Below are 14,187 nucleotides of genomic sequence, written 5' to 3' on the forward strand. Positions count from 1 at the left end.
ACGCACAGAGAACTTCGCCTGTGACCCCGCCCATCGCCGGCCAGCTGCGCCAGCCGCCCCCCCCACTACTCTAGGAAGGGTTGTGACCCCCGACCCCCACAAAACACAACACCCCACCCCAGGCAGTAGGAAGCATCTCCCCATGCCCTATACCCGCCTCTGCTAGGTGGTCAAACAGTCACACAAATGAGGGCCAGGCGGCCTGGGTCAGGGCAGCCGTTGGCCGCCTCAACGCGGGGTCCCCCGGGGTCATGCCATAGCAGTGGGCCAGACCAGGGCGCTGCGCTCCGGCCTTCTCAGACCCAGGGGGTGCATAAAAAGCAGCGCACTCCCGCCGGGCGCCCTCTCTCACGCGCCGGCCGGTGGGCCAAGGCCCACCTGCTCGCCATCCCGGAGTAGGCCCCTGCGCCCCCGCTGCAGGGCCTGGCCGCCCTTAGCACGGGGGGGCTCCTCTGTGCAGCGAACCGGTTTCGCCTCACCCACTCCTCGCCGCTCCAAAGGGGCAGGAATCGGTAGTAGTAGCATGTCTATCCTGGGCTCTGTTCCCTCAGGGGAGCTCCAGACGCTTGACAAGGGAGTCCACAGGTGCTGTGCGCGAGAGTGGGATCCACGACGGCTCAGGGGTGGCAGCGGCTAGCGCACCCACTGCGGGCCGCAGGCTCCCAGGGAGGTGGCCCAGGAAGCCCCTGCTGTTGGCCACGCTCAGGTTTCCGTAGCGCCGGTGCCCTCGGCGGCCCGGGTGGGACGTGACCCCGCCCCCGGCGAGTCGGGGCACCCCCCCTACGGAGAGGGGCGCGGGCCGCCCCTAACCCCAGGGCCGCAGCTTGCGAGGGAGGCCCAGCCGGGAAAATGTCTCCAGTCTGTGTGCGCAGCTTCGCGCGAGGGTCAGCGATGGGGCAGCGGCGGCCCAAGCTTCTCGGCCCTGCCTACGAACCGGCTCCCGCGGCTCGACAGCTGCCCGACGGGCAAGCAGGCTCCGGACGTCGACGGAGCCCAGCCAGAGGTAACAGCAATGCCATGCGAGCAGCCCAACTGCGCTCAGGGCAGTTCCCCAGCCAATCTCGTGCTTTGAGGCCCGTTTAAATTGTAAATCCCACAAAGGACGGTGGCCTGGACGCTACACATCCAAGTGCTTGAGGTTGGCACTTTTCCCTTGCTGACTGTTGTCACATCTTTTTCTCCCTGCCTTGGTTTCCAACTCTTCAGCTTGATCCTGAAGAGTCTGGATTGGAAGAAGAAGACCACCGTGGTATAGCTATCAAACAACGTTCATAAACAGCCTTCTAGGTCTTTTAGGAAGACATTAGTGATTGACAGTTGGAAAAAATGATACTTTCGTTTGCTATCACAGTTTGAACTGGGGTAAAGACACTCCTTAAACCCAAAGTATTATTAAATACAGCAAAAAAGTTTTGCTAAAGCACACAGGATTTTTACATTCTCTGCTGTTTTTCACATCTTTAGTAGACAAGAGAAAGAGCTTTGTGTTCCTAAATTCGTTTTAAAACTAAACAATTGGAATATAAGATTAAACATGTGCATATTACTGGGATAGAGGTTCACAGTTCTGTAACTGCCAACAGAAACATCCTCCAATAGAATGATTGGTTTATGTGGTCTCATCGTCTTACAGCCAGTCACTGAGCAAAGTCACTTTATTCTGATACCAGTTGCTTTTCAGACGTTTTAAATCATTGCTTTAAAGAGATAATGTTGGGAACTTTGCCAGATTTAAGGCCTCTTTTGGTGTTCCAGGCTGTACTAAAATATGTTTTAAACTATAGTAGTCTTACCCATGCATGGTGACTCACACTTGGAGGTGATCCGAGGACTCCACAGAGGCTGAGGCAGGCAGATTCTCATAAATTAAAAGCCACCCTGTGCTAGATAGTGAATACCAGGTCAACTTGGCCTTCAGAGTGCAACCATGTCTCCAAAAAAGGCAGTAGTCTGACATCCAATGCCACGTGTGACCCCAAAGACATCTGGCTTTCTGTACTTACAAAACAAATACTTTAATTTGTTTTAAAGAAAATTTTGCCTCTTTCAGACTAGTCGAGTATTGGGACTCATTGTTATTTGCAAAATAAACAGCTTTATTTAGTTCTCTTTATCCAGAAAATACTTGTGGGAAGTGTGGGGGTGGACACAAAAGGCCTCACACGGTACATAAACCTGTAATTCCCACACCGGCAAGGGACTGATGCAGAAGCAGCGCAGAGTGAGTTCAAGACCAACATGGGTTGTTTAGCAAGACCCTGCCTCAGAAGAAGGTAGGATCTTTAGCTGGAACTCAACTTTATCTCACCCTTGTAGGGACCATACATAAGTTTAATTCAGAACCAAGAATTAAAGAAAAAAAAACAAACAAACAAGGAAGGCTCCAGAACAAATTCAACCCGTAGTATTTATTTTGAACAGGACAGCAAATGGAACAAGGTTTGTCAAGCTGTTTCCCAGTTCTTTCCAGTTGAAGACCATTTGCTAACTACACCGAAGTAGGGGAACTAACTGACTAAACAAATGTTCCCAGTGCTGTCTGTACGGGCTGGTTTGGTAACCATACCAAAGCAGATGGCTCATCATGGTACCATAAATCACAGGGGCTCTGAAGGGTAGGGGCAGATCTGTGAAGACTACTGTTTTGCCTTTAAAGAACCATTCCAGAAAGTCTAGAACTGGGGCAATTCCCCAAGAAGGCCACTAGACCTTTGAACTATGGAACTAAAGGGAGAGGAGATAAGTGGTTTATGAGAAGGAAGAAAAAAAAATCCTAGAAGCCTTGATAAAATAGTCCCTACCTGGAATAATCTGGTGTCTTAATCTTAATGTAAATTCATTTCAGCTTTTTTTGTTTAAAGATTTATTCATTTATTATATATAAGTACACTGGAGCTTTCCTCAGACACACCAGAAGAGGGCATCGGATCTCTTTACAGATGGTTGTCAGCCACCATGTGGGTGCTGGGAATTGAACTCAGGACCTCTGGAAGAGCAGTCAGTGCTCTTAACCACTGAGCCACCTCTCCAGCCCCTCATTTCAGCTTTTTATGCACATGTGTTCCAGTGTCTGTGTCAGCATGCCCTCATAGGAAGTACATACATACACAGATATGTGAGTCCATGTACAGAGGCAAGGTGTATATAGGCTGGAGGACAACCCTGGGTATCATTCCTCAGGGACTGTCTACCTTTTTCTTTTAGAGGCAAAGTCTCCCTCTGACCTGGAACTCCCAAGTAGGTGAGTTGGCTGGCTGGCCAGGAAACTCTAAGGAAATATTTGTCTATGCCTTTCCTCCACAAAGACTGCAAGTATTCTATGAGCACCCATCTCCTTTTACATGAATTCTGGGCTCAAACTCAGGCAGTCACTTTACCAACTGGGCCGTTTTACCAGCCCCAGTATCTTTCTTTGTTGGTGGTGATTTGTTCTTGTTTTTTGACCTAGAATTTCTCTGGATGTCCTGAAACTTTGTAAACCAGGCTGGCCTTGAATTCACAGAGATCTGTTGTCTTAGTCAGGGTTCTCTAGAGTCACGGAACTTATGGATAGTTTCTATATAGTCAGGGAATTTATTGGAATGATTTATAGTCTGCTGTCCAACTAACCCACCAATGGGCAGGTATGAATGAAGTCCAAGAATCCAGAAGTTGCTCTGTCCCACAAGGCTCAATGTTTTAGCCAGTCTTCTGTATAAGCTGGACTCCTGAAGAAGTAGGAGCCAAAGGATATGCTGGCAAGTAAGCCATTGTCCCATTGTCCTTATGTAGGCCTCCAGCAGAAGGTATGGACAACGTTAAAGCTGTGTATCACCATGCCTGGACCTGAACTTTTCTTATGTGGAGCTTGCTCTGTTCTAGGCTGGCCTTGAACTCAGGGATCTACTTGCCTCTGTTTCCTGTATCACTTTGCCTGAACCTAAGCTTTTCATGGCTACTAAACCTCAATATCTGGATCAAAAGTACATGTCATCCCATGTGAAGATCCAAATCAAAAGCCTGCATCAAGATCACAGACAGGTGTGCACTCCATTTCTGAATTATAGCTCATTCAATTCCTATAGTCAACTTGACAACCAGGAATAGCCATCACACCTGCCTACCTCTTCCTCACCGAGTGCTGAAACTAAAGGCAATGCTACCATACCCAGCTTCCATCTTTCTTTCTCTTTGGTTTTTTGTTTTGTTTTGTTTTTTGTTTATTTATTTGTTTTTCATTTGAGACAAGGTCTCACTTGTGCAGTTCTGGATGGTCAAGAAGTTGCGGTGTTGTAGGCCAAGGAGGCCTACAGTAAGATGCCTGCCTGTGTCCGTCTCTGACATTGGTATCACAGGCGGGCATCACCAGTTTTGTTCTCACAAAAGTAACACACAAGACATGCTGGTCAGAGCACGTACTGCTCTTATAGAGGACATGAGTTTGGTTCCCAGCAGTGATGTTGGCTGGCTCGTAACAACTACAGCTTCAGGGGATCTTCAGACAACTACTTTGGTTTCTACCGGTAACTGCACTCATATACATATACTGTCCCCCACCCCAGCACACACAGTCATCCAGGGAATTTTTGTAAAGGTTTTTGTTTTTAAAGATCTATTTATTTACTGTGCATACAGTGTTCTGCCTCCTGTATGCCTGTGGGTCAGGAGAGGGCACCAGATCCCATTACAGATGGTTGTGAGTCATCATGTGGCTGCTGGGATTTGAACTCAGGACCTCTGAAGAACAGTCAGTGCTCTTAACTGCTGAACCATCTCTCCAGCCCTTAAAAAGGTTTTTTAAAAAAGTATCCAGATCTGGGGCTGGGGATTTAGCTCAGTGGTAGAGCACTTACCTAGGAAGCGCAAGGCCCTGGGTTCGGTCCCCAGCTCCGAAAAAAAGAACCAAAAAAAAAAAAAAAGTATCCAGATCACTCACTTTCTTTGTGTATTTGGGGCAATGGAGGATGAAACAAAAGCTTTATTTTTAACCGCATTAAACTATTCCCAAATTTTTTTTTAGATGCTAAAGAGGAAATAAGAATGTCACTAAAACCGCAGATCTGAACCAGACCGAGAACGTAGTCTTGAGGATTTCCCAGAAGGCAGCCTGGGAATCATCTGTGGCTCAATAGCTCTGAAATCAGAGACAGCATGGCCTCCTGCTGGTTTCCAATATTCCTTCCTAAGGAGCTCTTCAAGGTCTCAGGTGTGAAGTGAATAACCTCTTGGTGTCTGTGACATAGTAGCCAATGCAAATGATTGCTCTCTCTCAGTAAGAGGCTCACTGTGTCACCAAAGCTAGCTCCTAAGTTCTGGATTCAAAGGTCTTCCTGTCTCAGCTTCCTGAGCAACTAGGATAGCAAGAGTGTGCTTAAAAAAATTAGACTGCATTTATTTGTGTATGCCAAGGCATACATATGGAGACCAAAGGACAACCTGTGGAAGAGAATTCTCTTCTTTCCCACCATGTGGGTCCCAAGGATATAACTCAGGTTGTCAGGCTTGACAGCAAACACTTTTATCCACTTGGCCATCTGGTAGGTGCTATATTTCTGACATCTAAATTTAAGAATAGGCTAGAAAGTGTTGGCAGATTACTTGCCTAGTAAGAACCAAGTTCAAGATTCCGTACTAGCACTTCATAGAACAAGGCTTGATATAGCACAACTATAATCCCAGCACACAGAGGTAGAAGCAGGAGGCTTAGACGTTCAGGGTTGCATTGCCTGTATCTAGGCAGCCTAGGCCACATGAGGCCTATCTCCAAAAAACAGCTTTGAGTAAAGAAAGATGCTTGGTAATTTTTTTTCTTTTTTTCGGAGCTGGGGACTGAACCCAACCCCAGAACTAAATCCCCAACCCCAGATGCTTGGTATTTAAGCAAATGAAGAGAGTTCACACGATGCAAAAGTCTTCTAGAGCTCAGGTGTGACTTATTTATAGGAGCTCTGTTCAGTCAGAGTGGTCTCTCCTTCCCACTCTGTGTCTGGTCTCCATTTCTCTCTCCCCTTCCATCCTTCTCTCCATCACTCTGTGCTATCCCTGCCTTCTGTGTTCTTTCTGACTTTCTCACTTCATCTGACATGCCTCTGTGCCTACTCTCTTTTGCTGTCTGGTGCACTCAAATAAATCTTATTTAGATTCCTTACTTAGTGAGCATCTCCCTCTATCTTGTTCTGTGAGACAAGCTCTTTGTGGAGGTGAACTAAGCTACAAGGGTATCATTCAAAAGCATCTGAAATCAGTATTACTATTAACACTAAGAATAAAAACTGCATGTAAGATGATCATGACACAAAGGAATGATGAGTAATTTTCTTTTGCATCTGGAAAAAGAATCTAAATGGGTCGGGGAGGGAAAAAAGCCAAAAATGCCCTGTAAATTCTTGTGTCATTGAACATGGATGACACATTGCAGTGGTTTGAATGAGATTGGTTCCCATGAGCTCATATAGTTGCATGCTTAGTTCCCAGTTGGTAAGGTGAGAAGGAACTAATACATTATCATCTTGGTGGAAAGCACGGCCATGGCAACAGACCAGGCATTGTGCTATGGAGTAGCTGAGAGCTACACCCTTATCATCAGGCAGAGAGAGGGATGCTGGGCCTGCTGTGGGCTTTTAAAGCCTCAACACCTACTTGTAGTGACACATCTCTTCCAGTAAGGCCACACGAAACTCATAAATTACGGGGAATGTAGTTGGCCATTTCCCTGAGATGAGCTTTCCCTAAAACAGTACTTCTCTACTACCGTCTTCTAGCATTTGGCTTTTTCCACAGACTAGCCTCTCTTGGGTAGTGGGTTGATTATGGCTGTTGGGGTAGCTGGGACAGCATGCGCTCTACATGTTATTCCTACAGTCTTCGTATTGTTAGGCTACCCCTGTGTACCATTTCTAAAAGAATTGCTACCCTGCCACAGACCAGAACTGAGAAATTCCCGTTTCAACAATACCCCTAAAGACTACTTTCACAAGTACTTATCTGTATCCAGAACCTCCTAGCATGTCAGGCCATTGTTTACCTTCTTCAAGGACACATAATCTCCTCAGCTTCTGCTAACACTACTTCAGCTGCTTTTGGAGAAATGCCTACCAGTTTTGTGTTTTTAACTTCCTGACTCAACCTTAGTTCTCTTGAGTAAAACTAATGCTTGTCCATTTCCTTTTAGTATCATTGTAGAGTCAGGAGACAAACACATGACTGTCCCTTGGAATCTGAGACACAACATATTTAAAAGTATTGCCTTTTTTCCTTTTTTTTTTTTAAAGATTTTTATTTATTTTATGTATGTGAGTACACTGTATGTAGAGTGAGTACACTGTAGCTGTCTTCAGACACACCAGAAGAGGGCATCAGATCCCATTACAGATGGTTGTGAGCCACCATGTAGTTGCTGGGATTTGAACCCAGGACCTCTGGAAGAGCAGCTGGAGCTCTTAACCACTAAGCCATCTCTCCAGCCCAAATGTGTAACCCAGGCTGGCCTCGAACTTGTGATCCTCCTGCCTCTGCCTCCTTCAGCAAATCCTACTGGCGTGCACCACCATAACCGATAACCGGCTCTTTCTTTTTTTTTTTTTTTTTTTTTTGGAGCTGGATAGCAATGCTAGGGATTTTTTTTTTTTTAAGATTTATTCATTTATTATATATAAGTACACTGTAGCTGTCTTCAGATACACCAGAAGAGGGCATCGGATCTCTTTACAGATGGTTGTGAGCCACCATGTGGTTGCTGGGAATTGAACTCAGGACCTCTGGAAGAGTAGTCGGGTGCTCTTAACTGCTGAGCCATCTCTCCAGCCCAATGCTAGGGATCTTAACAAACTATATTATTTACTTATTTATTTATTTAAGGCAGAAATGCAATTTAGCAAGAAGACAACTATATCTAAAATTAAGGCCAAATCAGAACATGAACTCCAAGATGTGTATATGAAATCACATATAATTTCAAGAATTATATGTAACATGAAAATCTCACCTGAAACACAGACTTGCAATCTCTCCAGAGAGTGGGAAAGACAGACTGAGCTAGAAAGTGAAGTCTTTTTTTTTTTGAAAGTGAAGTCTTAAAACATTTCAGAGTTAGAATATTTAGCAAGCAATTGTGTGTGCGTGTGGGGGGGTGATTTAAAGTTTATATACCTCAAATATTATGAATATTAATGAAGAGGTATTTGGGGGAATTACCATAGAGATATTAAATTTGTATTACCACAACAAAAGCCATGCTCTGGGCCTGGAGTGGAACTCAGCTGGTAAGAGTGCTTATCTGGCATGCACAAAGCCAAGCCCTGTGTTCCAACATGAAACCTGGTGTAGCAGTAGCACATGCCTATAATCTCGGCACTCAGGACAGAAAGGCAAGAAATTCAAGGTCATCCTCAACTATGTATTGAGTTTGAGATTAGACTAGGGTATATAATGCCCTATCTCAAAAAAAAAAAAAAAAAAAAATCAAGTGGTAGTACATGCCTTTAATCCCAGCAGAAGCAGGGAAGATCTCTGTGAGTTTGGAGGTCAGCCTGGTCTACAGAGCAAGTTCTAGGATAGCCTGTCTCAAAAAGTAAAAACAAGGGCTGGAGAGATGGCTCAGTGGTTAAGAGCACCCGACTACTCTTCCAGAGGTCCTGAGTTCAATTCCCAGCAACCACATGGTGGCTCACAGCCATCTGTAGAGATCCGATGCCCTCTTCTGGTGTATTTGAAGACAGCTACAGTGTACTTATATATAATAAATGAATAAATCTTTAAAAAAAAAAAAGTAAAAACAAAAACAAAACAAAAAACCAAGGCTGGGTATAGTCATGAATACCTTTAAATCCCAGTACTAAAGAGGCAGAAGCAGGTGAATCTCTGAGGTTCAAGGCTAGCCTGGTCTACATAGCTGGTTACAGACCAATCGGGGCTACATAATGGGACCCTATTTCAAACAAAATAGCAAAAGCTGTACTCTGAGGGACTGGGGTATAGCTTAGCAGTAGAATGCCAGTAGTATATTTGAGGTACTGCATAAACTGGCTGTGGTGGCTCACACCTATAATAGCAGGAAGATCTTAAATCCAAGGCCATCCTCCTTCACAGACCAGTTTGAGGCCAGCCTGAGTCACATAAAATTCTATTTTAAAAACCAGAAACGGGGGTTTAGCTTAGTGGTAAAGTACTAAGCTTTACCTAGCAAGCATAAGGCCCTGGGTTCGGTCGTCTGTTGGCACAAGCCTTTAATCCTAGAACACAGGAAGCAGAGGCAGTCAAATCTCTGGGAATATGAAGCCAACCTGGTCAATCAGGGCTACACAGAGAAACTCTTGTCTCACAAACAAACAAACAAACAGACAAACCGAACCAACAAAGCTGAGTCAAGCCTGGGCCCTGTCTTGCAGGCCTGAGGTCTTGGGGTTAAACCCTGGTTTGCAGAAGGCAGAAGGGCCGAGAGTAGAGGCTTAAAGATTGACTTCTGAAGGGTTGGGGATTTAGCTCAGTGGTAGAGCGCTTGCCTAGGAAGCACAAGGCCCTGGGTTCGGTCCCCGGCTCCGAAAAAAAGAACCAAAAAAAAAAAAAAAAAAAAAAAGATTGACTTCTGAAAACTAGACCAGGAGAAAAGCTGAGTTAGAACGACAACGAGGAACTTGGCCTGGGGCTGAAGAGATGGTTTAGTGGCTAAGGACCCAGATTAGATTACCAGCAGCCACATGGTGGCTAACAACCATCCTTAAATACAATTCTGACCTCTTAGGGCACCAGGCAAGCAGGTGGTGCACGGACATTTGCTTATCCCCTCCCATGAAAAAGCAAAAGCGTCAGCCTGTCTGAGGCACTGCACTTGGCACTTGGTTGCAAGATGACCGTTATGATACATAAGGGATATATGGTCAAGGGAGCAAGTCAAGTGACCAAAGAAATCAGCCTCACAACTGAGATCTTTGGAAAAAGAGTGGGTCCAATAATTGTGTGTACACATTAGGTGTAAACCAGACTGGGTAGGTGATAGACACCAGGTCTTCATTGGATATACACATAGTCTACATTGGGAACTGTTGAAGGCACAGTGGTGGGAGGGGCCAGCACTGCTGTGGTGGAAACACAGCTAGTCAGAGGTGCCATAGTGTGGAATGCTTGATCTGAACTGCAAACTAGTGGCGATGGGGAAGACAATAGGAGAAGGTCCTGTCCTTGGTGTGCTCTGGGCTCAGCTGGTCAGTGACAGGCTAGAGCTGCCCCTGCAGAGGGGAGGGAAGAGGAGCCTATCCTAAAGAAACACTCAACACACAAGTAGGAATCTTTGACAATGGAGGCTTAAACACTGCCCTTCAGACGCTGCAGTGTAATACACGCCTAAAGACACACAGCATATTGTTCAACTTCCTGCACCGTGCAGTAGGAACATCACCTAAACATTCCTGAAGATTTCAGTTTTGTCAAAATAGGGATAGGAATTTCTTCTCACAGGTATTTGTTAGGAGAACTAAAGGGTTAATAGTCCCTGTATTCAGATGGTTCTTGAAGTGAAACTTCACAAGTTGGTAAAAATAAAACTGATCTTAGTTAACTCCGGCAAACTACAACAAATGGTTAGGTCTGTAAATCTTTGGAGAAAAGCGACAATTTATCTGAAACATTTGGATTTGAAACTGGATGACAAAAAGAAATATTCTAGGTAGAGAAAAGACATACACCCAAAAAGCAACAGGCTGTGCAGTGGGAGTCACGTGGTGAGAGTGAATAGTCCTGTGAGCTGCAGTGTGGCCTGGCCAACTCACATGTGGCCTGAAACTGGCTACGAGTACCGCCAAGACGGAACAACCTGTGTTCTTAGAGCCAAGGAAATGACAAAGACAAGTTTAAGTCTCAGAACTCCCATACAAAAGCAAAATGCTAGCAAGAAAGGTCTTCTGTTCTTTCCCCAGGAAAGCAAGAAGGTAGCCCCACACAGAAGAGTAAGAGGAGAAGGGAGAAATAGGAGCCTGGTATAGACCAGCGCCAGGAGGATCGCTGAGCTCAGGCGCTTGGGGTCAGCCTAGGCAATATGGTCCGATCCCTCCCTTTAGGAAGAGAGACGAGAGGTAAAGGAAGAGGACGCAACAGCATTTGTCCACACATTCCAGTATAGAATGTGAAGAGGGAGGGTGACTGCTTCTACCCAAAGGACAGGGACACATCTGCATATCTGAAGGACTCTGAAACACATGCTGGTTTTACAAGGATCTGTGATAGAGCAGGAGCTTGGAGACATCATCGTAGGTGCCCTGTAACTGCTTGAGGAGTTAACTGACACACACGATGACCACCAACTTAAGAGGAGCCTGTGAGCCAGCTAAGGAGGAGTGACCAGAGAGGCAGGAGACAGAAATGCCCTGAAGACAGTTCGAGGAAGAGAAGAGTCAGGGTAGATAACCAGGACCAAGTCCGGGGTGACTATTGTGACATCACTTGTGAAATCTGCCAGGAAACTGGAGGAAGAGGGTGTGGCAAGTAGGGTCTGGTGTCAAATGCCTTTAGTCCCAGCACTCTAGAGGCAGAGGCAGAAGAAGAGGCAGAGGCAGAAGAAGAGGCAGAGGCAGGTGGATTTCTGAGTTCAGAGTCAGCTTGGTCTATATAACTAGTTCCAGGACAGCCAGAGTTAATTAGGCCCTGTCTCAATAGAAGAGAAGAGGAAGAAGGTCATTGGTGTGGGGGATGAGGGAGTGCAGCAGCAGCAGCATGAGGAGTATGGTTGGGAAGAGTAGAGGGAAGAAAAGTATGTTTGAGAAGAGGGAAGAACCTAGGGTCAGGGATAGAGCAGGAGCGATTCACTGCTGCAGCATACAGAAGAGTTGGTGGCCCAGCTGAGGAATGCCGAATGGCTGAGAAACACCTAAAGAAATGTTCAACATCTTTAGTCATAAGGGAAATGCAAATCAAAATAACCCTGAAATTTCACCTCACACCAGTGAGAATGGCTAAGATCAAAAACTCAGGTGACAGCAGATGCTGGCGAGGATGCGGAGAAAGAGGAACACTCCTCCATTGTTGGTGGGATTGCAGACTGGTACAACCATTCTGGAAGTCAGTCTGGAGGTTCCTCAGAAAATTGGACATTGAACTGCCTGAGGATCCAGCTATACCTCTCTTGGGCATATACCCAAAAGATGCCCCAACATATAAAAAAGACACATGCTCCACTATGTTCATCGCAGCCTTATTTATAATAGCCAGAAGCTGGAAAGAACCCAGATGCCCTTCAACAGAGGAATGGATACAGAAAATGTGGTACATCTACACAATGGAATATTACTCAGCTATCAAAAACAATGACTTTATGAAATTCGTAGGCAAATGGTTGGAACTGGAAAATATCATCCTGAGTGAGGTAACCCAATCACAGAAAATCACACATGGTATGCACTCATTGATAAGTGGCTATTAGCCCAAATGCTTGAATTACCCTAGATGCCTAGAACAAATGAAACTCAAGATGGATGATCAAAATGTGAATGCTTCACTCCTTCTTTAAAAGGGGAACAAGAATACCCTTGGCAGGGAGTAGAGAGGCAAAGATTAAAACAGACACAGAAGGAACACCCATTCAGAGCCTGCCCCACATGTGGCCCATACATATACAGCCATCCAATTAGACAAGATGGATGAAGCAAAGAAGTGCAGGCCGACAGGAGCCGGATGTAGATCGCTCCTGAGAGACACAGCCAGAATACAGCAAACACAGAGGCGAATGCCAGCAGCAAACCACTGAACTGAGAATAGGATCCCCGTTGAAGGAATCAGAGAAAGAACTGGAAGAGCTTGAAGGGGCTTGAGACCCTGTACAACAATGCCAAGCAACCAGAGCTTCCAGGGACTAAGCCACTACCTAAAGACTATACATGGACTGACCCTGGACTCTGACCTCATAGGTAGCAATGAATATCCTAGTAAGAGCACCAGTGGAAGGGGAAGCCCTGGGTCCTGCTAAGACTGAACCCCCAGTGAACTAGATTGTTGGGGGGAGGGTGGCAATGGGGGGAGGATGGGGAGGGGAACACTCATAAGGAAGGGGAGGGGGGAGGGGGATGTTTGCCCAGAAACCGGGAAAGGGAATAACACTCGAAATGTATATAAGAAATACTCAAGTTAATAAAAAAAAAAAAAAAAAAAAAAAAAAAAAGATGAATAGGGGAACACCTGAAGTAGCTGAAGGGGATTGGAACCCAATATGAAGAACAACAGTATCAATTATGTTTACCCTTCAGAGGCTCAGGAACTTTACCACAAACTAAAGAGTATACAGGGGCCAGTCCATGGCTTCTGCTACTTAGACAGCAGAGCATGCGGAGAAGACAACTGTCTCATCTGCATCTCCGGAAAGGGAGGCAATTGGTCCTGTGGAAACTTGATATCCCAGAGAAGAAGGGGCTAGAGGGCTGAAGAGGAAGTGGGTATGTAGATGGGGGAGGACCCTCTTAGAAAAAAAGAGGATCAGCATAATTTGGAGGATTCAAAGAACAAAGACCACTTTGGGAGATGACATTTGCAATGTAAACAAATAGATTTTTACATATAAAAAAAAAGGGGTTGGGGGTTTAGCTCAGTGGTAGAGCGCTTGCCTAGGAAGCGCAAGGCCCTGGGTTCGGTCCCCAGCTCCGGAAAAAAAGAACCAAAAAAAAAAAAAAAAAAAAAAAAAAAGAAGAGTTGGTGGCCAAGAGTAGCATCAGCTAAGAATGGACAAATTGTCCTAGCTTGGGAGGAGGTTGTATGGCTAGCATAGGAAACTCATTTTGCAGATAATGACATAGGAGACCGAGGGAGTTTATACTTGAAAGCCTCTGGAATATTCATTCCTAGATCAGTGTCCCTAGAAAGGGAGAAGACTAGCTGATTCTTTTCCCCCTGTTCTGCCATGAAGAGACAAAAGAAGAAGACCTTTGTCAAGTGCTGCCATATTGATCTTGAACTTCGACTTACCAGAGCCAGGAGTAAATAACTTCCTGCTCTCTATAACCCAACATGAAGAGACTGAGATAGAAAGAGCATTTTGGGAATGGAGAGATGGCTCAGCGGCTAAGAGCACTGATTGTTCTTCCAGAGGTCCTGAGTTCAATTCCCAGCAACCACATGGTGGCTCACAACCATCTGTAATGGGATCTGGTGTGTATGAAGACAGCTACAGTGTACTCATATAAATAAAAATTAATTTAAAAAAAAGAGAGAGTGTGTTTCCTTTTGTTTTTC

The 14,187-nt window shown here is 45.5% G+C and overlaps 1 protein-coding gene across 2 annotated transcripts in view; it reads right to left on the minus strand.

Moving 5' to 3' along the window:
• The window catches only part of Kdm2a (lysine demethylase 2A), an 83,891-nt gene that overhangs the window by 69,253 nt on the left and 451 nt on the right, over nucleotides 1-14,187 (minus strand). Inside the window, exon 1 of one of the 2 annotated variants that reach the window (XM_063268223.1) lies at nucleotides 379-5,654. The exons of the other annotated variant lie outside the window; for it this stretch is intronic. The gene's annotated coding sequence lies outside the window, so the exon portion shown is untranslated. Of the gene's footprint in view, nucleotides 1-378; nucleotides 5,655-14,187 lie in introns of those variants that run through there. 2 annotated transcript variants of the gene reach the window in all.

This window comes from Rattus norvegicus, chromosome 1 (assembly GCF_036323735.1).
Source record: "Rattus norvegicus strain BN/NHsdMcwi chromosome 1, GRCr8, whole genome shotgun sequence".
NCBI lineage: Eukaryota > Metazoa > Chordata > Mammalia > Rodentia > Muridae > Rattus > Rattus norvegicus.